This window comes from Elgaria multicarinata, chromosome 3 (assembly GCF_023053635.1).
Source record: "Elgaria multicarinata webbii isolate HBS135686 ecotype San Diego chromosome 3, rElgMul1.1.pri, whole genome shotgun sequence".
Classification (NCBI taxonomy): Eukaryota; Metazoa; Chordata; class Lepidosauria; order Squamata; family Anguidae; genus Elgaria; species Elgaria multicarinata.
This window is the reverse complement of record NC_086173.1, coordinates 161,885,979-161,908,768: the sequence shown is the minus strand read 5'-3', so window position 1 is coordinate 161,908,768 and position 22,790 is coordinate 161,885,979. Positions and strand designations below refer to the sequence as shown.

The window sequence follows — 22,790 nt, the reverse complement described above, 5'->3', positions numbered from 1 at the left end:
CCATAGGCTTGCATTAAGCTAAAAAAGTATACAACTTTTTTTCTGTTAAAGTTAGAAACCTCAAGTTTGGCACCATGACACCTCATGGATGTATACACACGCATGCCAAGACTCAAGGCAATCCCATCATCCCCTGATTTTTTGGGAACTTATGAAAATCGGGCACCCCATTCACACCCCTTTCGATAGCTCCGTCAATTTGCACGTTAAAAACCTCAAACTCACCACCATGATAGCTTATCCAGGGATACACAAGCATGCCAAGACTCAAGACTGTCCCATCATCCCCTGATTTTGGGGGAATTTATGAAAATCGGGCACCCCATTCACACCCCTTTTGATAGCTCCATCAATTTGCATGTTAAAAACCTCTAATTCGCCACCATGATAGCTTATCCAGGGATACAAAGGCATGCCAAGGCTCAAGGCAGTCCCATCATTCCCTGATTTTGGGGGAATTTATGAAAATCGGGCACCCCATTCACACCCCTTTCAATAGCTCCGTCAATTTGCATGTTAAAAACCTCAAACTCACCACCATGATAGCTTATCCAGGGATACACAAGCATGCCAAGACTCAAGAGAGTCCCATCATCCCCTGATTTTGGGGGAATTTATGAAAATCGGGCACCCCATTCACACCCCTTTTGATAGCTCCATCAATTTGCATGTTAAAAACCTCTAATTCACCACCATGATAGCTTATCCAGGGATACAAAGGCATACCAAGGCTCAAGGCAGTCCCATCATTCCCTGATTTTGGGGGAATTTATGAAAATCGGGCACCCCATTCACACCCCTTTCAATAGCTCCGTCAATTTGCATGTTAAAAACCTCAAACTCAGCACCATGATAGCTTATCCAGGGATACACACGCATGCCAAGACTCAAGGCAGTCCCATCATCCCCTGATTTTGGGGGAATTTATGAAAATCGGGCACCCCATTTGCAGACATGGACTGTTCTCTGACATTTGGACAGATAAAAAAAGGGAAGTGGGCACACTCACAGATGCCATCTAGACCCACAATCATGCCAAGGTACAAGGCAATCCCATCATCCCCTGATTTTTGGCAGAGCTTAAACCTGCAGACAGCTCAATGGGGCCATTTCAAAGGAAATCCCAACATGCCATGAATTGGGGAGTAGAGAGATCAACCTAAATATGAATCGTCTTCCACACTTGAAAAATTGATTTGGAACTTCCAAAAGTCTAATTGAGCGCAGGAAGGACTTCTCCCCTGAGTCAAAGCCAGACACACACAACATCCCTGCGAGGCGGGCAGGGGAGGAAGGAGGGAAGGCAGGCAGGCAGCAGACATTTCTGGGGGCATAAGGAAGTGAGCCAAGGATAAGCCAGTAATGCATATAAAATGGAATAAATAAATAAACAAAGGAGGGGTGGAATTAAAAGCAGCAGTGTTGCTGAATAAACAACAAGAAGAACTTTTTTAAAAGGCTATATCTGTCTTTTACCAGTAATGGGGTGGTGGTGGATGTGCCCAAACCGGGAAGCATCAGCCATTTGACTGGTCTTGTGTAGGTACCAGTCTTTTAAGAAGCAAACACTCACTTCAACTCATGATAGGCATTGCTCCACTCTTTGGAGGGCTCTGATGGCCCTCCAAGTCCAGGAGAGTGAGGGCACGTCCACATGCCCTAGGGGAGCTCATCCCCTTGCACCACATGTATTCAGTTGTTCCCCAAAGTTAGGGTGGGTAGCACTGCTGTGTGTTTTCCTATCTGTTAGTATGATTTCAGGTTGTGTTTGTGCATTTGGTGGAGCTACTTTTTTAAAAAAACACTGGGAAAACTCAGTTCAGAGTAGAAAGAGAAGTTTCCCATAATCCTAAGTTACCCATTTTGCCTATCGCCTCCTCCAACTTTGGGATCATGTGATCATGACCGGGAGTTGACTCTGCCCCTCAGCAATCGAAAAAACGTAATCTTTTCCTCCGCTTTTACCCTACTTTTTAAAACATTCTAGCACACGAACCACACCACACAGAGAGCTGAGAGTAGGTTCAAAATGTCCCCCAGCCATGACTCTCTAAGCACAAGAATTTTCAGAAAGATAGCTTCAAAAACAAAACAGTTATCCCCTTTTCTTTTCCGCAATGCAATCCTATGGGCGAAATGTTTCAAAATGGCGATCGGTTCGGTCCGCGGAAAGAGGATCGCTCCGAAAATGGGCGCTTCTCTTCACCTTGTTTCTAGGGGTCCGCGGTCCGCTTCTACTCCGCCTCTGGACAAGGCGGAGCAGACCAATTCGCTTCTGATTCTCCGGTTCTAATCAGAGCAGAGCACATGCCTAGTAAGTACCAGATCATCTGCGAACACTCTCAATTTATATGATTCTTTTTTAATCTTTATCCCTCCATTTTTTTATCTTGTCTTATAGCCCTGTTCAATATTTCCAAAACTAAGATAAATAACAGGGGTGACGATGGGCAACCTTGCCTTGTTCCTCTCTGTACTTCACATGGTTTTGATAGTTCCCCATTAATGAATATTTGTGCCTTTTGTGAAGAATAAATTGATTTAACCCATTTCATGAAGTTATCTCCAAAACACATTTCTTCTAAAATTTTGAAAATAAAGTTCCAGTTAACATTATCGAATGCCTTCTCTGCATCAAGAAAAATCAAGGCAGCATGTTTCTCTGGATGTTTATCTAGGTATTCCACAATATTTAAGATGGTTCTAACATTGTCTTTTAATTGTCTCTTTGGTAGAAAGCCACCCTGATCTTCATGAATTATCTCTTGTAGAACTTTTTAATATCTTTCTGCCAGTATTGTTGTGAATAATTTATAATCATTGTTCAATAATGAGATTGGTCTGTAATTTTTAGTCAAAGTAGGATCTTGTCCTTCTTTTGGTATTAATGTTATATATGCCATTTTCCAATTATCTGGTATCTTCCCAGTATCCAGGATGGAGTTGTAGCGGTTGTAACAACTCCTTTTCAAAGTTTTTGTAATACACGCCTGAAAAACCATCTGTGCCCAGAGATTTTCCCAGTTTAATTTTTCTAAATGCCTCAACCATTTCTGTTACTGTTATAGATCTATTCATGATTTGTTTCTGTTCTTCTGTAATTTTGGGTAATTTTTGCTTTTTAATGTATTCATCTATTTTCTCTGGTGCAACCTCGTGTCTTCCGATGTTCTTAACCTTGGGGAAATGGCATTTATGCTCCCCTGCTCCAATTGGGGCCTCAAAGGCCCGATTGATGTGTCAGGGAAAGGCAATGCCTGCTTTCCAGGGCCTCCAGAAAGTGCGCAATTCTCCTGGCACATCCGGAAATCACATTTTGCAGCCTTAAAGGCTGTCTTCATGCAAGATTAAGAGGAACTTTAAGGTCCTGATCAGCATAGCGCGTGGGTGGGTGGGTGGGTGGGTGGTCTCTTTCCGGGGCTTCCGGAAAGGGCAAAATTTCCCATCCACACTAATGGCCCCAGAATAATGTTGTATCTAAATCGTAAGGCTTTGGAATTTTCTTTAATGTGTGGATTCCTGTTTTGTGCTGTAAAAGATTGATTGAATTAGGAAACCAAGATGTTGCTTTACCCATCTGGCAGATGAGCAGACACTGATTCAAGAGACCCTGTTTGGCCAGCTTCAAATGGAAACAGATTGGGAGGCAGCATTGAAAGAAAAGCTAATGGTGAATGGGGTGGGCCGTTGTGGGGAAATCTGGCCTTCACACATCTGCTGGGCTTCCATTTGCAATCTGAGTAGGGGGCTTTCCCCATAAATTCAGGAAATTGTTCAGATTTTTTTGTTCATGTTTGCTTGGGAAAATTTACCTAAACAAACAAAAGTGTAGTGCAGGACACGGAATAATGGACTCAAGTTAAAGGAAGCCAGATTCCAACTGGACATCAGGAAAAACTTCCTGACTGTTAGAGCAGTGCGACAATGGAATCAGTTACCTAGGGAGGTTGTGGGCTCTCCCACACTAGAGGTCTTCAAGAGGCAGCTGGACAAGTATCTGTCGGGGATGCTTTAGGGTGGATTCCTGCATTGAACAGGTGGTTGGACTCGATGGCCTTGTAGGCCCCTTCCAACGCTGCTTCTGTGATTCTATGAAAAACCTCATTGCTGCCAACAGATAACTTAAAAATTAAGATGCATTTACCCTATAATTTATTCACCAGCTTCTCAACTCTGTTTTCTCTTATTGATTCCATCAGAGGATGTCCAGGTGAGTGAGGATGAGGGAAAACAACATAGAGGACCACCACCAAGAAGAACTAGAAGTGAGGAGGTCTGCAATCAGCCTCAAAAAAGGAAGCAGGCAGAAAACAGTACGCAGGGAAGGAAGGATAAATCTGTTCCCTCTGTGAGTGGGGTCTCCCTGGAACCAGGAAAGCAGAAAACAAAGAGACCCAGAAAGTGCCTTGATGCTCATTTGAGAATTCACACAGGGGAGAAACCCAGCCAAAGCTCAGAGCCTGTGAAAGGTGACCCTCTGAGCAAAAAATCGATGAAACATCCAAGACTTGATGCCAGGGGAAAGATACATAAATGTTTGGTGTGTGGAAAGAGTTTCAGATGGGATTCAGTCCTTAAAATACATCAGCGCATTCACATAGGGGGGAAACTGCACAATTGTACAGAATGTGGAAAGAGGTTCACTCAAAGATTAAACCTTATCGTACATAAACTGTACCATAGAATGGAGAAACCCTTTAAATGCAAAGAATGTGGGAAAAGCTTCAGTCAAAATGCAAACCTTAGAAGACATAAACGAATTCACACAGGGAGAAACCCTATAAATGTGAAGTGTGTGGAAAAGGCTTCAACCAAAAATCACACCTTAAACAACATCAGATGTGCCATACAGGGGAGAAACCTTATAAATGTGAACAATGTGGAAAGTGTTTCAGTCAAAGATCAACCCTTAAGCACCATCGCAGGTGCCATACAGGGGAGAAACCCTATAAATGTGAACAATGTGGACAGTGTTTCCGTCAAAGATCAACCCTTAAGCAACATCGCAGGTGCCATACAGGGGAGAAACCCTATAAATGTGAACAATGTGGACAGTGTTTCCGTCATAGATCAACCCTTAAGCAACATCGCTTGTGCCATACAGGGGAGAAACCCTATAAATGTGAACAATGCGAAAAAAGCTTCAACCGTAAACCACACCTTAAAGAACATCACAGGTGCCATACAGAGGAGAAACCCTTTAAATGTGAAGAGTGTGGAAAAGGCTTCAATCACAGCTCATCCCTTAAGAGACATCAAAAAACTCACTCAGGGAAGAAACATTTTTAGTGTAAAAAATGTGGAAAGACCTTCAGCCTGATCTCATCCCTTAAGAGACATTGACGAATTCACACAGGCGAGAAACCCTTTCAATGCAAAGACTGTGGAAAGGGCATCAGTCAAAGCAACAACCTTAATGTGCAGAAAAGAATCCATACTGGAGAGAAACCTTTTCTATGCTCTTCATGCACAAAAGCATTCCGTCACAAGTCCCAACTTATTAACCATCAGAGCATTCATAAACAGGAGACTCTCTAGAATTGCTCAAGGTGTGAGAAAAGGTTGACTTGTATAGCAAACCTTACCGTACATAACAAAGGTTTTCATAAACTGGAGGCCGTAAAAATGCACCCACTGTACTTCTAATTTTTGATGTTGCGTCCAGTCTTCATGAACATGAGAACGCACACACTCTGTCTCCTTGGAACGTGGTAGAATGTTCAGACCTTCCACACACTTTACATGAAAGAATCCAAATGCTTTCTCATCTGATCTTCTCAATATTAGTTCGTTATCAGTTAGAACCATGTTTATGGTGGTCGTTCGCATCTCGAAAGGAATTCCATGAAACAGGGTCTTTTGAGTAGATGTGATACATGGATCACCCAACCTCCGTTTCATGTGCTTTTTTAATAGTACGTTTTAGTGAGATTAAGCTTTTAATACCTTAATTGTACTTCCATATTCTTAAGAAAATTTCATGGAAGGATATGCCTTATGAATGTGTTTAGAGAATGCACCCAGGGAAGTCTCCATATAAACACGTAAAAATATATATTCACTTGTACAGAAAACTTTACGGAACATCTTGGTATCCGTGCAGAGGAAAAGTCACATTAATGATCACACTGTAGGGGTTGTTTGGATGATGAATCAAGCCCCCGTGAACTTGAGATTGTGCACAGGAGAGACATCCCTTATGTGGAATGTGGTAAGTTTCAGTCTCTGCAAACACATTCTTTCTCATCAAAGAGGACCCATCCCTTTTAGAACCTTCAAATATAAAGAGTTTATCATCTGGGATTTCAATTTGGGTGTTGTTGCTTTACATCTTGGAAGGTATCTGCATGAAGCAGGGCCTTTTTAGTGGTGGCGGCATGTAGGATTCCCTCCCTCAGGCTTAATGGCTCATTGGCTGTTTTAGGCATTTTATCAGGGATTGTTTTTAAAGCTTAATATTCTATGTATATGGTTCATTGATGGTATTAATTCCATGTTTTATCTGAATATTTTTAGTATATTAATAGTACTGTATCATTTTATGAAATTTGGCTTTGGGAGAAACTTGAGAAAATAACCCTTCCCCCAGCTGGAGAAATGCCAGCCATCTTGTTTTGACATGGCAGCGTTTCCGTGGCAGCAGCCACACCAAGGAATGCTGAGATGGTGGTGAGAATTCTGAGAACTGGGCCAAGCTACAGAGGTTTAAATGGAAACGTTGGGGGATTTTGAACTCACCCAGAGAGAGGAAAAAGCGAAATGTTGGAACGGCTTCTGTTTTTTCTCCATTATAGAGTTGAACTGGAAACCTGGTAGAGTACCTGTTGCTGTTTTTTAGACAGCTTATGTAACTTTTAATTTGTTTGATTATAAATAAAGGTGTGTTTGTATTTTATCTGTTATAGTCTGTATTTCTCCTTTTAAACAAAAATGGTCACAGGTTGAAAATTTCGACTACCGTTTTCCTCTGAGTGAGTTGGCCACATCAAACATTGTGAGACACTTGGCCTGGATTGTCCGTGTGTTAAAGCTAAGCCTCCATAAGAAGCGCCTTCCCAACCTGGAACGAGTGATGCCGTGGGCTGGCAACACCCTGGTCACCGCATGGAAGGGGAAATGGGCAAAAGAATGTCCCCGCTCACCTTTTGGCTCTTTCCACGCAAACCGTTTGTTGGACGTTCTAAACGTTTCTTTTAGAGTTTATAGCAGAGTGGGAAACGTCTCCCAGCCAGAACACTGCAAAGACTCAAAAAGGCTCAAAGAATCTTTGTTTAAGTTAAAAACAGACTCTTTACTTGCACAGAAGTAAAGTTACAGCAACATACTCAGATACGATCATAATAATTTTACAACAGCAATACAAATGAGTAAAATGAAGATGAAGTAATGAAGAGCATACAAAACACAGCTACTTATATAGAGTAAATTTGTGCAATGATAAAATCACTAATTGATTAATTGCAAAGCATCTCATGCCAATAATACAATAATTGTCCATCTGTAACTTCAACATTTAGAAAACACACACTTCCAATTGCTTCACTTTTCTTCGTGCCACCAGGCACTTGTAAAATAGTAAAAAAACAACAACTAAATCCAATCCAAAATCCAACACCTTTAACGAGCATTGTGCTAATGGAACAACCAGGGATAAAAGCATCTTGCTAACCTAACTAGACTTCGACTCTGTTCAGATGACACATTAAGCCACAGTGGTTAAGCATTTTGAGCCAACAAAAACATAATGTATTCTATTAAAAAGTACACAAGAGCTTATTATGTTAAGAGTGCTGCTATTTCTTTTAAGCAATTGAATTGCAGCCTCATGAGAGGGGCATGTGGGCTGTGTACAAGTGCAGGATGTGCTCAGTTAAAATGGAGAATGAGACAAGTTAATGGAGGAATTCTATCAGGGCTTATTACCTGTGATGGAGGAAAAGAGTATCCATGGTCAAGTGGTGGTTTATACAACAAAGGAGTGGAGAATGCAGATAGGGAAACATTTTTCTCCCCCTCTCATAATCCCAGAACCCAGAGGGATCATCCGATGAAGCTGATTCATGGGAGATTCAGCACGGATGAAAGGAAGGACTTCTTTGCACAGCACAGAGTTAAACAATGGAATTGACTTCCACAAGATGAGGTGATGGCTGGGCTGACCATATTTTGGAAACCGAAAAGTGGGACAATATGGCCACCCTCAAGGAGACGTGCCCAGCCCCCAAGCTGGAACCATCGTGAGATGACCGGCCCCCAAGGGGGTGTGGCCTTAGTCACATGTCTAATTCTACACTTCACCAACAAGTGATTTATTATGGTTTTAGTTTTTGTGAACCGCCCAGAGAGCTTCGGCTATTGGGCGGTATAAAAATGTAATAAATAAATTAATAAATAAATAAGACAAACGTACTGAACATAATATGTTAATATTAAAATAACTGTAATGAAGAACAAGTGAGACATTCAATGTATCAGGAATTCACATTTATTTTAGTTGTTGTACAAGTTTTGAGGCTCTTCATCTCAATGTGCCCAGGTGTATTTTTCAGTGGATCTTATTGCTTTTGCCCTCTCAGTATGATGAACCAAATCAGGCTTTATTGAAAGCAGAAGAGGAATGTTTGCCATGAACCTGAATTCTTGGCAGCCGCAGTTAGCTCAACCACAGCTGCACTTTGCATCCCCCTCCACTAGGGCCTCTTGTGCTGCATGGGTGCAAGACTGAGCATCCGACTAAGGCCACACGCATCTTGGATGAAAACAAGGGGAGACCACCTGGGAGCATGGGTGGTATGCAGCCACTTGCAAAAAAGGGGGGTGCAGATACAGCCATGCATGTGCGGCGCTGGAAACGAGGCCTGCACTCACTGCTGGCCAAGATGGGAGCAGCCAGGGCAGCCGAACCAATCAAGCCACGTGTGCAGTGCGGCTGCCGGCGGGACAGGGAGGGTAGTGTGGGCTGCGCTGGCTGAAGTCCTGGGTAGGAGCAAGCTGTGGCAAGCCGTGTGTGGCATGCACCATGGTTGGAAAAGTAGGTGCTGGAAGCCTGAGCAGGGAGCGAGCCCGGGCAAGCGGCATGTGCCACATGCTGCATCGAAACAAAGCGATGGACTGGGCAGTCAAATCCCCATGTGTGTGCCTCAGAAAAAAGGGGGGGCACCCTGGCAAGGGCAAGGCACCCTTTGTGCACTGCCTCCGGCTTCTTCCTCCTCCCCCTCCCCTCGCTTCTCTGCTGCCGCCACCAGTTCTCCTCGGGTCTCCTCCTTCTCCTTCGCTGCTGCTTCTCCTTCGCCACTGCTTCTGTTCCGCGTTCCACTGCCAGTATTGCCACTGCTGCTCCTCTGTTACCGCTGGGACCACCTCCTCCTCCTCCTCCTCCTCCTCCTCCTCCTCCTCCTCCTCCTCCTCCTTCTTCTTCCTTCGCCTCCTCCACAGACTCACCATCCCTGTGCAAGAGCTGCTGTCCCTTGGCTTGGCTACAGCTGCTGCTGCCGCCGATAGCTGGGTCTTTTCTGTTTGGTTCGTCCGCAGCCCCCACCCCAACTTTCCCAAGAGTCTCAAATCTTGTGAGACATCCAGGATAAGTTGGGCCTCGACGGAAGTCTCGGGAGAGTTGAGGCTTCTCTTCTGGGGTTTTTGATGCTGTGTCCCAGGCTGTTTGGACATGGGTTGTCATGGTAATGGAAGGAGGGGAATAGAAGGGTGTGGCAGTTAGAAGACGAGCAGGGGAGAGTGGAGGAGAAGAGGAGGAGGGAGAAAAAGGAAAGGAGGAAGGTTTTTGAGGGATTTGGGGAAGATAAGGAAGACAAGGCGATGCTGGACAGAATGGCTGTAAGGAGCAGGGAGTTGGGCAGCCTGTGACATTGAACAGCATTTCAGGAGTGGCCTAAGACGTTTACCCAAGCAACACTATGGAAAACGTCAATTAGCTCCTCATAAGCTGTGTTGCACTGATCTGGGGACTTGCTGGAAATTATCTTGTTGGTGATATCTGTGATACGGGTAGTTGGCGTAAGTTGGTCAAAAATTTGTGCTGTATCTTCAGTCCATTTGATTTTATCGGCTGTTGCATTTAGAGCTTGTGTGTCAAACAGCGGATGGCACGGTAAGGAGACTCACAGTGTGTTAATGGTTATTAGGGCTGTGCTCCACTTCGCTTCAGTTTGTAGAGGCAATAGCGGAGCGGCCTGATTCACTTCTGACAAAGGCGGAGACGGATAGGGTTTGGGGGGCTGTAGTTCGAGGCAAAGCAGTTCGCCTCGATCCGGAGCTCCGGACGCAGGTAAGTGGGGTGGGGGAGGGGGACTCAACTGTCTGTGTGGCGCCGGTGATGGAGCCAATTAAGTCGGCAGGGGGGAGGGGGGCTTACCTTTGTCTGTTGCGGGCTTCAATTGAGGCCCTGGCTTCAAGCCAGAAGAGGCTGCAGTCTCCTCTTCCAGCCTGAAATCGGGGCCTCAATTAAAGCCCATGATGGACCGCGATGGACACAGGTAAGGGGGTAGGGGGAGTTTGGCTTCTTGGCCCCCATTTTGTCCCCCCTTCCCCATTTACCTACCTCCACCATCCACCACAGAGGCAAGTAAGTAGGGAATGGGGGAGCAAAATCTCAATCCCCCCACAACGGATCTCGCTCTGTGGAGGGGGGGACAGGTGGATTGACCCAAAGCGTTTCGGGCCCAGTCCAGAAGTTCCAGATCAGGCCACGAAGTGGTTCAGGGGGTCCGTGCACAGCCCTGATGATTAGGTTGCTTCTAATAAATTCTTAAGTTTTGTGAAAAGAAGGGCTTCCACGTTTGACTAAATCCTGGTGCCTTACCCAGATGGCGAGCGATGGCAGTCAGCCTGATTTCTCCGAAGTTTTACTGAATAGAGTAAATCTGTGACCGGAGCCCAAGTTCTGTGCTCCAGAACTTGATCAAACTGGGTTTTCACTGGGCCACCAATTCAGATGGCTTTAAAAGGGAGTTGGATTAAATCCTGAAGGAGAAGGCTATCAATAGCTAGTAGTCCTAATGGCTATGTGCACCCTACAGTACCAGTAAGCCTGTGTGCCCCAGTTGCTGGGGAATATGGGTGGGAGGGTGCTTTTGCACCATGCCCTGCTTGTGGGTTTTAAACCCCATTTTTCAGGCTTCACTCTACACCCCTGCAGGCTCCCTGCTGCCCACTGTGGCTCCCCTCATCCACTCTGCCTGGCTCCCTGTCGTTCACAGGACATGAAGATGACAGCAACAGAAGGCCTTCACCTCGGCCAGTATCCAATCTGAGTCATACATAGAGAAGCCGCATTAACATTTATTTAATCACGACTCACTTAAGTCTCATCGATGTCAATGGTTCTACTCTGTGCAGGACTGACATTGGACACCCTCTTTGTTTGTTTTGAAGCATGTCACATGGCCGGCAAGAAATTGTGTTCACAACCCCCCCCCCCTAAAAACGGAGGAGCGTTTCCGGACCCACCCGCAGACTTTGTTTCTAGTTCACTCTCCTGGGCTTCCTTTTGCTCAGGAAGATGGTGGCAGCACATAGTTTAATTATTAACTGAAACTCAATCCAGACAAGACGGAGGTACTGTTAGCGGGTGGTTCTTCTGTCCGGCGAGGTGATGTTTGCCCTGTCCTGGACGGGGTTGCACTCCCCCTAAAGGATCGGGTCCGTAGTTTGGGGGTGCTCTTGGATCCAGAACTGTCACTTGAGGCACAGGTGAACTCAGTGGCAAAGAGCACCTTTTATCAGCTCAGGCTGATATACCAGCTGCGCCCTTATCTGGACAGAGATAGCTTAGCTACAGTTATCCATGCTCTGATAACCTCTCGTTTGGATTACTGCAATGCGTTATACGTGGGGCTGCCTTTGAAAACGGTCCGGAAACTTCAACTGGTGCAAAACAGGGCAGCAAGGTTATTAACAGGGACTGGCCGGCGAGATCACATTACGCCAGTCCTTTTACAACTTCATTGGCTGCCAGTCCAGGTCCGGGCCCAATTCAAAGTGCTGGTATTGACATTTAAAGCCCTAAACGGTTTGGGGCCAGGTTATCTGAAGGAACGCCTTCTCCCATATGTACCTACCCGGACCTTAAGATCATCTACAGGGGCCCTTCTCCGTGAGCCCCTGCCAAAGGAGGTGAGGCAGGTGGCTACTAGGAGGAGGGCTTTCTCCACTGTGGCACCCTGGTTGTGGAATGAGCTCCCCAGAGAGGTCCGCCTGGCGCCTACACTGTACTGCTTTCGTCGCCAGCTGAAGACCTTTTTATTCACTCAGTATTTTAACACTTAATTTTAACTTAAATTTAAATTTTACTGTTTTAACTCTGTATTTTAATCTTATATCAACTTTGCTGTGTGGTTTTATCCTGGTTGCGCTTTTTATACTGTATTTCATAATTGTGTTTTAACCTGTTGGGTGTTTTACTGTGGTTTTAACTTTTGTGAACCGCCCAGAGAGCTTCAGCTATTGGGCGGTATAAAAATGTAATAAATAAATAAATAATTATGGAATTCACTACCACAAGTTGTTGTGATGGCCACCAATCTGGATGGCTTCAAAGGGGGGTTGGATAAATTCCTGGAGGCAAAGACTACCAATGGCTACTAGCCCTGATGGTTGTGTGCTATTTCTAGTATTTGAGGCAATAAGCCTGTGTGCACCAGTTGTTTGGGAACATGGGTGGGAGGGTGCTGTTGCACCATCTCCTGCTTGTTCATCCCTGGCCGATGGCTGGTTGGCCACTGTGTGAACAGAGTCCTGGACTAGATGGACCCTTGGTCTGATCCAGCAGGGCAATTCTGATGTTCTTATGGATAGCAGCCAAAGTTATTCCCAGGTAGAGTAGACCCTTTCATTTCACTGTAGAAATGACCAACACCTGGCCCCATTTAAATGAGCAAAGACATTGAGGTGAGAAGTGAGGATTGGAAGGAAGGAGGAAACCTATAAATCCCTCTTTGGATCATGGAAGAACTCAGCCAACAACACAGTCTGAATATCCAGAAGAGAACTTCAGGGTTGGGCCTTTCCACCCAGGTTTGTTTATGTGGAATTTAACTCACTGGCTGCTCTGTTGCAGATGTTCTTCCTCACCTGGGGTGGTTGCTGCTTTGTTCCTGGTTGTGGCTCCGTCCTTGGCTGTAGACCTTCCTTGGCTTTTGGGGAGATATTGGTGAGTTCAAGGAAGATTGTGCCTCTCTTAAGTAAAACAAAGCAGAGTTAGGGAACTCCCTGGTTAGAAGGGAGGAAGATGACCAGCAAGGCAAGGAACTACAGGAGAGGTGAAAGGAGCTTTTTTCTTCTTCTCATGGCAGGATCTACACTACTGCTTTAAAACAGTTCATAATAGTAGTGGGAAGTGTTGGGGCCCAGGAAACACGCAATATACAGTTTTCCAACTGTTTTCAAAGTGTCGTGTCCTGCTTGGTATAGATCTGGCCCAGTGGCCCATGTTTGCAGACATGTTCCTTTTGTCAAGGTTCCTTTACTTAAGTTGGGTTAGAAACATGGACGTTCAGGAGGGGTTGGGATTTAAGCTTCCCCCTCACTTATTATTTTACCAAAATTTCATCCCCGCCCCCACATTGAGAGGACAGTTCTGATAAAAATAAAGAACACATCTCTAATTGAATTAGGGTTGTGAGTGCTTACAGGGAGGTCAGGTAGTCACCACAGGGAACATCTGGCTTGGCCCTAAAGTGGAGCTTTATCCTGTCTCCTGAGAAGAGAAAAGAAAAGACTTGCTGGATTTTATACTAGGGAATGCAACCTTTAATTGATTAATCGTTAAGGGTTCAATCCTGTGCATGGCTGGCTGAGGAATGCTGGGAGGACTTTTTTTCTGTCTAAAAGTGCGTAGGGCTGCTATTAGACCTACAGCTTATGTCGAATCATTACGAATGTTACAGCACCATGTACATTGATGGTGCTATATAAATTAATAATAATAATAATAATAATAATAATAATAATATTTATTTATATAGCACCATCAATGTACAATGTAGAATGTAGAATAAAAAGCCGGAAATAACACTATGGAAGTGGTATATGGAATGTGTATTGCGCTCCAACAGTTATCATGAACCTACCCGTAAACTGCGCTCAACGTCTAAGGTCCTCCTGCGAGTGCCTACTCTGAGGGAAACTCGGAGGATGGCAGCAAGATAGAAGGCCTTTTCAGTGGTGGCCCCCCAATTATAGAATGATCTCCCACATGAGGCTCGCCTGGCCCCAACACTGTTTATCTTCTCAGCCCCAGGTCAAGACCTTTCTCTTCTCCCAGGCATTTAACAGCATTTAACAATATATGCTATGTTTATTTGTTTTTTAATGGACCCCAGAACTGTTGTTGTCTAAAAAGGATACTGTTTTATATTGTTGGTTTTATATTTTTGATGTTTTTAATTTTATATACTTTTTAATGTTCACTGTTTTTAACTTTTGTAAACCTCCCGGAGAGCTTTGGCTATGGGGCGGTATATAAATTTAATAAATAAATAAATGCATACATACAGTAAATATCAGTGCACTTCAATACCTGCTCTAGCCTTCAGACTATTTAAAAAGCTTTTGACCAGTGGTTCATCTGGGGATGAAATCCAGGGCTCTGTAACCCCAGCATCCCTGAATCACACCAGGAGGAGCAGAGGGTCAGGACAGAGGGAAATTCAGCAGGTGTCATTTGTATACCTGCAGCACCTGCTGAAATTCCCTCTTCATCACAATAGTGAAAGCTGCAGTAGCCCTTCCCTCTTTTGTATGTAGTCATACTAGGCAGAGCTCCTGCAGCTTTAACTGTCGTGATGAAGAGGGAATTTCACCAAGAGCTGCATGCATACAAATAACACCTGCTGAAATTCCATTTTATATACATCTGTTAAAGATACGGGAGCCCTGTCCTCCTTTTCATCTTACCCTCACTACAAACGGACTTGACATCCACATTGATTCAACCAATAAAGTAGAAAATGTTAAGAGAGAAATCAGAGATTTGGATTTGATAGTGAAAGATTAAGAAAAACCATAATATTGTCACATACTTTTGCTGTGGAGAATACTGGAAGAGCATTTTGTTTTTGTGGTTTTTTCTGTGTGTTTTCTTCTTTGCTTAATTTGGTTTCTTTCTCTCTCTGTGTGTGTGTGTGTGTGTGTGTGTGTGTGTGTGTGTGTGTCTGTCTGCCTGTATGAATTATACTTTGCTCTGTAGTGTCTTTCTTTTATTGGTGTTTGGAAAAAGAAAAAAGGATTTTTTAAAAAAGGAGCACTGTCCTCTTTTCCATATGGTCACCCTACTTTATTGAGTCCCCCCTCGTTTTTCCATCTCCCACATTTCTCTAGTCCAGGGTATCAGTTCCTTTGGATTCCCTTGCTTCTCCAGCTGACGAAGAGTAGATGAACAGAGACGATGGGGAGGAAAATAAGGCAGAAGAACAAGGACAGGAGGGGCCACGAGAGTCATCAGTGTCGGGAGTACGAAAGAACTTTTCCCCATGTGGGGGACTGGAAGCTGCCTCAGCAAGTTTGGAAAGAGCAGAAGGTCGGCAGGAAACCCACCCAACAGAGGAAGCGGAAGGACCCTGTCAACCCAGAGTCAAAGCTATTCACAGGAGGAAGAAGATGTTATCCCATGTGGAGATGCAAAATCATTCTCAGAGGATTAATCCCCAAGAGATGTTAGGTAACGTTGCCTAATTTGACATCTACTGACTTTTTCAAATACATAGTACAGCACCCAAAATTGTCTCCAAGTATAATAATATAATATAATGTAATTGAATGTAATGTAATATAATAATATAATACTACCAATATAATATAGTGTAATTCTACCAGCTTTATCTCTGCTGCTGGGGTTCTCTTACTTCTCCAGTAAATAGTAAATAAGAGAAGATGGGGAGAAATACAGGGTAGCAGAACTAGAATTCTGTTGGAAGCACAACTGCCTCAGTTGAGTGTGAACGGCAGTGTGAAATAACTTTGATGAGGTCTCCCAGAGTAGGTCATCCTTCAGCGATCCCAGATGAACCATCACAGGGAGTCAGAGTATGCTGCTTATACCCTAGGAGTTGGTTTCCTGGAACGAGCACTGACCAGGAACTCCATGTGAGGAGAAAAGTAGTTTAGATGAGTGTTCTACAACTGGTGGGTCGTGACCCAAAAGTGGGTTATGAAGTCAGTCAAGATTGTTCATAGCAAAGGTATTGCCGCCATGTTGGGCATGGAGGAAATTGAGAAAGTGGGTTCCATGTTGCAGGTTGGCAGTCCAAAGTGGGTCTTGGAACTGGAACTTGGTTATGGACCACTGGTTTAGATGAAGGAATTAATGATGAGAATACACAACGTTGAGGAGTTCAAATTAAAAACAAACAAAATCCCCAGCCTCTCTACATGCCAGGACTACAGTCTTGCAGGAGCATCTGGGACACAGGGACGAAGTGGGCAAAGGAAGAGGGAAACAAACAAGCCAGGATTGAGAGCACAAACCAGGGTGTGTTCAGTTGTCTACCAGAGAACACTTGAATACTAGGGGTGTGATCCGCTCCGATTAGGAGCGTAGAAGCAGTAGCGGATTGGCCTGCTCCGCCTTACCCAGAGGCGGAGTAGGAGCGGAGCGCGGACCCCTAGAAGCAAGGCGAAGAGAAGCGGCCATTTTCGGAGCGCTTCTCTTTCCGCTGAGCGCTCCGATCGCCATCTTGAAAACATTTCGCCATAGGATTGCATTGCGGCAAATAATCGCGGATAACTACGTTCTTTTTGAAGCTATCGTTCTGAAAATTCTTGTGCTCAGAGAGTCGTGGATGGGGGTCATTTTGAGACTACTCTCACTTCTCTGCATCATGCGGGTCGCGTGCTATATTTTTTTGAAAATCGGGTCAACCGCGCGGCTCAAACGGCGTTTTCGGCTTTTCGCCCATAGGATTGCATTGAGGGAAAGACTCGGGCATAACTGGGTTGGTTTTTAAGCTATCGTTCTGAAAATTCTTGTGCACAGAGAGTCGTGGATGGGGGTCATTTTGAGACTACTCTCACCTCTCTGCGTCATGCGGGTCGCGCGCTAGAATTTTTTAAAAAATCGGCGGGAAAAATACCTTTTTCAAAGGGCTGAGGGGCAGAGTCAGCTCCCGGTCATGATCACATGATCCCAAAGTTAGAGGAGGGCATAGGCAAAACGGGTAACTTGGAATTCTGGGAAACTTCTCTTTCTTCATCTGAACGGGCTTTTCCCAGTGTTTTTTTAAAACAGTAGCCCCACCAAATGCACAAACACAACCTGAAATCATATACTAAGCCAAGAATAAGAGATAGAAACACAGCACTGCTACCCACCCTAACTTTGGGGAACAACTGAAAAGATGTGGTGCAAGGGGATGAGCTCCCCTAGGGCATCTCATCGTGGACGTGCCCCCACTCTCTCCTGCACTGGAAGGCCATTAGAGCCTTCCAAAGAGAGTAAAATGGTGGAGCAATGCCTATTATGAGTCGAAGTGAGTGTTTACTTCTTAGTGGTGGAGCGATGCCTATTATGAGTTGAAGTGAGCGTTTACTTCTCAATCTCAGAGCTGTTGGTGAAGCAATGGCTGTCTTGAGTTGAACTGGCAGCTGCTTCCCCCTCCCCCAGGCACGTCCCCCTATTGCTGGTAAAAGACAGATATAGCCTTTTTAAAAAAATTCTTCTTGGTGTTTATTGAGCAACACTGCTGCTTTTAATTCCACCCCTCCTTTGTTTATTGATTTATTCCATTTTATATGCATTACTGGCTTATCCTTGGCTCACTTCCTTATGCCCCCAGAACTGCCAGCTGCATGCCTGCCTGCCTTCCCTCCCTCCTCCCCTGCCCACCTCACAGGGATGTTGTGTGTGTGTGGCTTTGACTTAGGGGAGAAGTCCTTCCTGCGCTCACTTCGAGTTTTGGAAGTTCCAAATTTTGCAGGTTTAAGCCCCGCCAAAAAACAGGGGATGATGGGACTGCCTTAAGTCTTGGCGTGCGTATGTATCCCTGGATAAGCTTTCATGGTGGCGTGTTTGAGGTTTCTAACGTGCAAATTGACGGAGCTATGGAAAGGGGTGTGAATGGGGTGCCCGATTTTCAAAAATTCCCCAAAAATCAGGGGATGATGGGATTGCTTTGAAACTTGGCGTGCGTGTGTATACCCCCATGAGGTGTCATGGTGCCAAACGTGAGGTTTCTAACTTGAACAGAAAAAAAGTTGTATAATTTTTTAGCTTTCAATGCAAGCCTATGGGGGAAAAAAAGGGAGCTCCCGATCTGGATCCGGAGCTCCGAGCGGAGCGGAGCGGAAGTGGGCAGAGCGGGGGTGGGGCAGAGCGGCCCGATCCAGAAAATGGTGGATCTGCAAGTGAAGCGGAGCGGGGGGGTCCGTGCAAACCCCTATTGAATAGGGCTACAAACCATGGGGCTTCATGGGCCCAGGCAGAAGTATCCGGTGCTGGGAGTGACCCCTGCCTTAGTGCTCTGGAGCCTTCCGAGAGCAGTCGGGCACCAGACTGCCCTGACCTTGACCTTTCCTCTTCCCGCTTCCCAGCTGCATTAATGGCAGACACCATTCACACAGTGGTGGGAAATATGCTATATTATTATTATTATTATTATTATTATTATTATTATTATTATTATTATTATCTACATTTATATACTGCCCCATAGTCCAATCTCTCTGGTCCAGACTGGGGGGAGAAAATATGCAATTAATCCAGCCTTGGTGAAATGGCCTTTTTCTTTCCCACCTCCTGCACCAATGGAGCCCTTAAAGGCTTTATTAAATGGTCCTTGAAGCTCCCCATTGGTGGGAGAGGGGGAGAAATACAATTTCCCCAAGACTGGGGAAATCTCATATTATTTTTGCATTGATATTGCTTGTTTTTCCCTCCAAAGAACCCAAGGTGGCATACTTAACCCTCCTCCTCCATTTTATCCTCACAACAACAAGCCTGTGAGGTAGGTTGGGCTGAGAGTCTGTGACTGGCCAAAAGTCACCCAGTAGGATCTCTGGACTCCAGGTCCAACACTTCAGCCACTACACCACACTGGCTGTAGTGTAGTGGTGGTGGCCACCACTAGAGTGGAGGGAAAAATCAGCTATGTCCCCAACCAGTTGCTGGGGAACATGGGTGGGAGGGTGCTGTTGTCCCATGTCCTGTCTTGTTGGTCCCTGGCCAATGGCTGGTTGGCCAGTGTGTAAACAGAGTGCTTGACTAGATGGACCCTCGGTCTGATCCAGCATGGCCCTTCTTATGTTCTTAACCTTGGGGAAATCTTATTTATGCTCCCCTGCTCCAATCAGGGCCACAAAGACCCAGTTAATGTGTCAGGGAAAGGAAGTGCCTCCTTTCCAGGGCCTCCAGAAAGTGCACAATTCTCCTGGCACTTCCGGAAATTATGTTTTGCTGCTTTACAGGCCATCTTCCTGCACAATGAAGAGGACATTGAAGGCCCTGATCAGCATAGTGGATGCGAGGGTGGAGGCAAAGGTCTTTTTCCATGGCCTCTGGAAAGTGCGCAATTCCCCATCTGCACTAATGGCCCCAGGACAATGTTGTATCTAAACCCTGAGGATTTGGAATTTACTTTAATGTGTGGATTCTGATTCTGTGCTGTAAAAGATTGATTGAATTAGGAAACAAAGATGTTGCTTTACCCGTCTGGCAGATGAGCAGACACCGACTCCAGAGACCCTGTTTGGCCAGCTTCAAATGGAAACAGCTTGGGAGGCAGCATTGAAAGAAAAGCTAACGGTGAATGGGGTGGGCCGTTGTGGGGAAATCTGGCCTTCTCACATCCCTGGCCCTCGCACATCCGCTGGACTTCCTTTTGCCATCAGAGTTGGGGGCTTTCCCCAGAAATTCAGGATATTGGTCAGGTTTTTTTGTTCATGTTTGCTTGGGTAAATTTACCTAAACAAGCAAAAACTTCATTCCTGCCAACAGATAACTTAAAAATTGAGATGTATTTATCCTATTGTTTATCCCTAAGCTTCTGAACTCTGTTTTCTCTTATTGATTCCATCAGAGGATGTACAGGAGAGTGAGGATGAGGGAAAACAACATAGAGGACTACCACCAAGAAGGACTAGAAGTGAGGAGGGCTGCAATCAGCCTCAAAAAAGGAAGCAGTCAGGAAACGGTATGCAGGGAAGGAAGGATAAATCCGTTCCCTCTGTGAGTGGGGTCTCCCTTGAACCAGGAAAGCAGAAAACAAAGAGACCCAGAAAGTGCCTTGATGCTCCTTTGAGAATCGAAACAGGGAAGGAACCCAGCCAAAGCTCAGAGCCTGTGAAAAGTGACCCTCTGAGCAAAAAATCGATGAAACATCCAAGGCTTGATGCCAAGGGAAAGATGCATAAATGTTTGGTCTGTGGAAAGTGTTTCAGATGGGATTCAGTCCTTAAAATACATCAGCAAAGTCACTTAGGGGGAAAACTGCATAATTGTACAGAATGTGGAAAGAGGTTCACTCAAAAATTAAACCTTATCATACATAAACTGTACCATAGAATGGAGAAACCCTTTAAATGCAAAGAATGTGGGAAAAGCTTCAGTCAGAAAGTATACTTGACCAGACATCAACGAATTCACACAGGAGAGAAGCCCTACATGTGTAAGGAATGTGGGGACAGCTTCTGTCAAAATGCAAGCCTTAGAAGACATAAACAAATTCACACAGGGGAGAAACCCTATAAATGTGAAGTGTGTGGAAAAGGCTTCACCCAAAAATCATACCTTAAGCAACATCTGAGGTGCCATACAGGGGAGAAACCCTATAAATGTGAACAATGCGAAAAAAGCTTCAACCGTAAATCACACCTTCAACAACATCAGATGTGCCATACAGGGGAGAAACCTTATAAATGTGAACAATGTGGAAAGTGTTTCAGTCAAAGATCACACCTTAAGCACCATCGCATGTGCCATACAGGGGAGAAACCCTATAAATGTGAACAATGTGGAAAGTGTTTCAGTCAAAGATCAAACCTTAAGCAACATCGCATGTGCCATACAGGGGAGAAACCCTATAAATGTGAACAATGTGGAAAGTGTTTTAGTCAAAGATCAACCCTTAAGCAACATCGCATGTGCCATACAGGGGAGAAACCCTATAAATGTGAACAATGTGGAAAGTGTTTCAATCAAAGATCAACCCTTAAGCAACATCGCATGTGCCATACAGGGGAGAAACCCTATAAATGTAAACAATGCGAAAAAAGCTTCAACCGTAAATCACACCTTAAAAAACATCACAGGTGCCATACCGGGGAGAAACCGTATAAATGTGAAGAGTGTGGAAAAGACTTCAGTCAGAGCTCATCCCTTAAGAGACATCAAAAAACTCACTCAGGGAAGAAACATTTTTAGTGTAAAGAATGTGGAAAGACCTTCAACCTGATCTCATCCCTTAAGAGACATTGACGAATTCACACAGGTGAGAAACCCTTTCAATGCAAAAACTGTGGAAAGGGCATCAGTCAAAGCAACAACCTTAATGTGCACAAAAAAATCCATACTGGAGAGAAACGTTTTCAATACTCTTCATGCACAAAAGCATTCCGTCCCAAGTCCCAAGTTATTAACCATCAGAGCATTCATAAACAGGAGACTCTCTAGAATTGCTCAGGGTGTGAGAAAAGGTTAACTTGTATAGCAAACCTTACCGTACATAACCAAGGTTTTCATAAACAGGAGGTCTTTTGCATCTCGGAAGGAATTCCATGTAACAGGGTCTTTTGAGTGGATGTGATACATGGATCACCCAACCTCTGTTTCTTGTGCTTTATTAATAGTACATTTTAGTGAGATTAAGCTTTTAATACCTTAATTGTATTTCCATATTCTTAAGAAAATTTCATGGAAGGATATGCCTTATGAATGTGTAGAGATGCGTTCAGAGTTCGGAACTTACTGCAGTTTAGAGAATGCACACAGGGAAGTCTCCATATAAACACGTAAAAATATATATTCACTTGTACAGAAAACTTTACGGAACATCTTGGTATCCGTACAGAGGAAAAGTTACATAAATGATCACACTGTAGGGGTTGTTTGGATGATGAATCAAGCCCCCGTGAACTTGAGATTGTGCACAGGAGAGACATCCCATATGTGGAATGTGGTAAGTTTCAGTCTCTGCAAACACATTCTTTCTCATCAAAGAGGACACATTCCTGTTAGAACCTTCTAATATAAAGAGTTGATCGGCTGTGATTTTGATTTGGGTGTTGTTTCTTTAAATCTTGGAAGGTATCTGCATGAAGCAGGGCCTTTTTAGTGGTGGCGGCATGTAGGATTCCCTCCCTCAGGCTAAATGGCTCATTGGCTCTTTTAGGCATTTTATGGAGGATGATTTTTACAGCTTAATATTCTATGTATGTGGTTCATTGATGGTATTAATTGCATGTTTTATCTGAATGTTTTTAGTATATTAATAGTACTGTATCATTTTATGAAATTTGGCTTTGGAAGAAACTTGAGAAAATAACTCCCCGCCCCCAAGCTGGAGAAATGCCAGCCATCTTGTTTTGTCATGGTAGCGTTCCCGTGGCAGCAGCCACACCAAGGAATGTTGAGATGGTGGTGAGAATTCTGAGAATTGGGCCAAGCTATAGTGGTTTAAATGGAAACGTTGGGGGATTTTGAACTCACCCAGAGGAGAGAGGAAGAAGCAAAATGTTGGAGCGGCTTCTGTTTTTTCTCCATTATGGAGTTGAACTGTAAACCTGGTAGAGTACCTTTTGCTGTTTTTTAGACGTCTTATGAAACTTTTAATTTGTTTGATTTGTAA

General features: G+C 44.5%; 1 pseudogene; it reads left to right on the top strand.

Moving 5' to 3' along the window:
• LOC134395708 (zinc finger protein 845-like) overlaps window positions 1-21,421 on the top strand; it is a 29,242-nt pseudogene extending 7,821 nt beyond the window's left edge.
• Window positions 21,422-22,790: the final 1,369 nt, after the last annotated feature.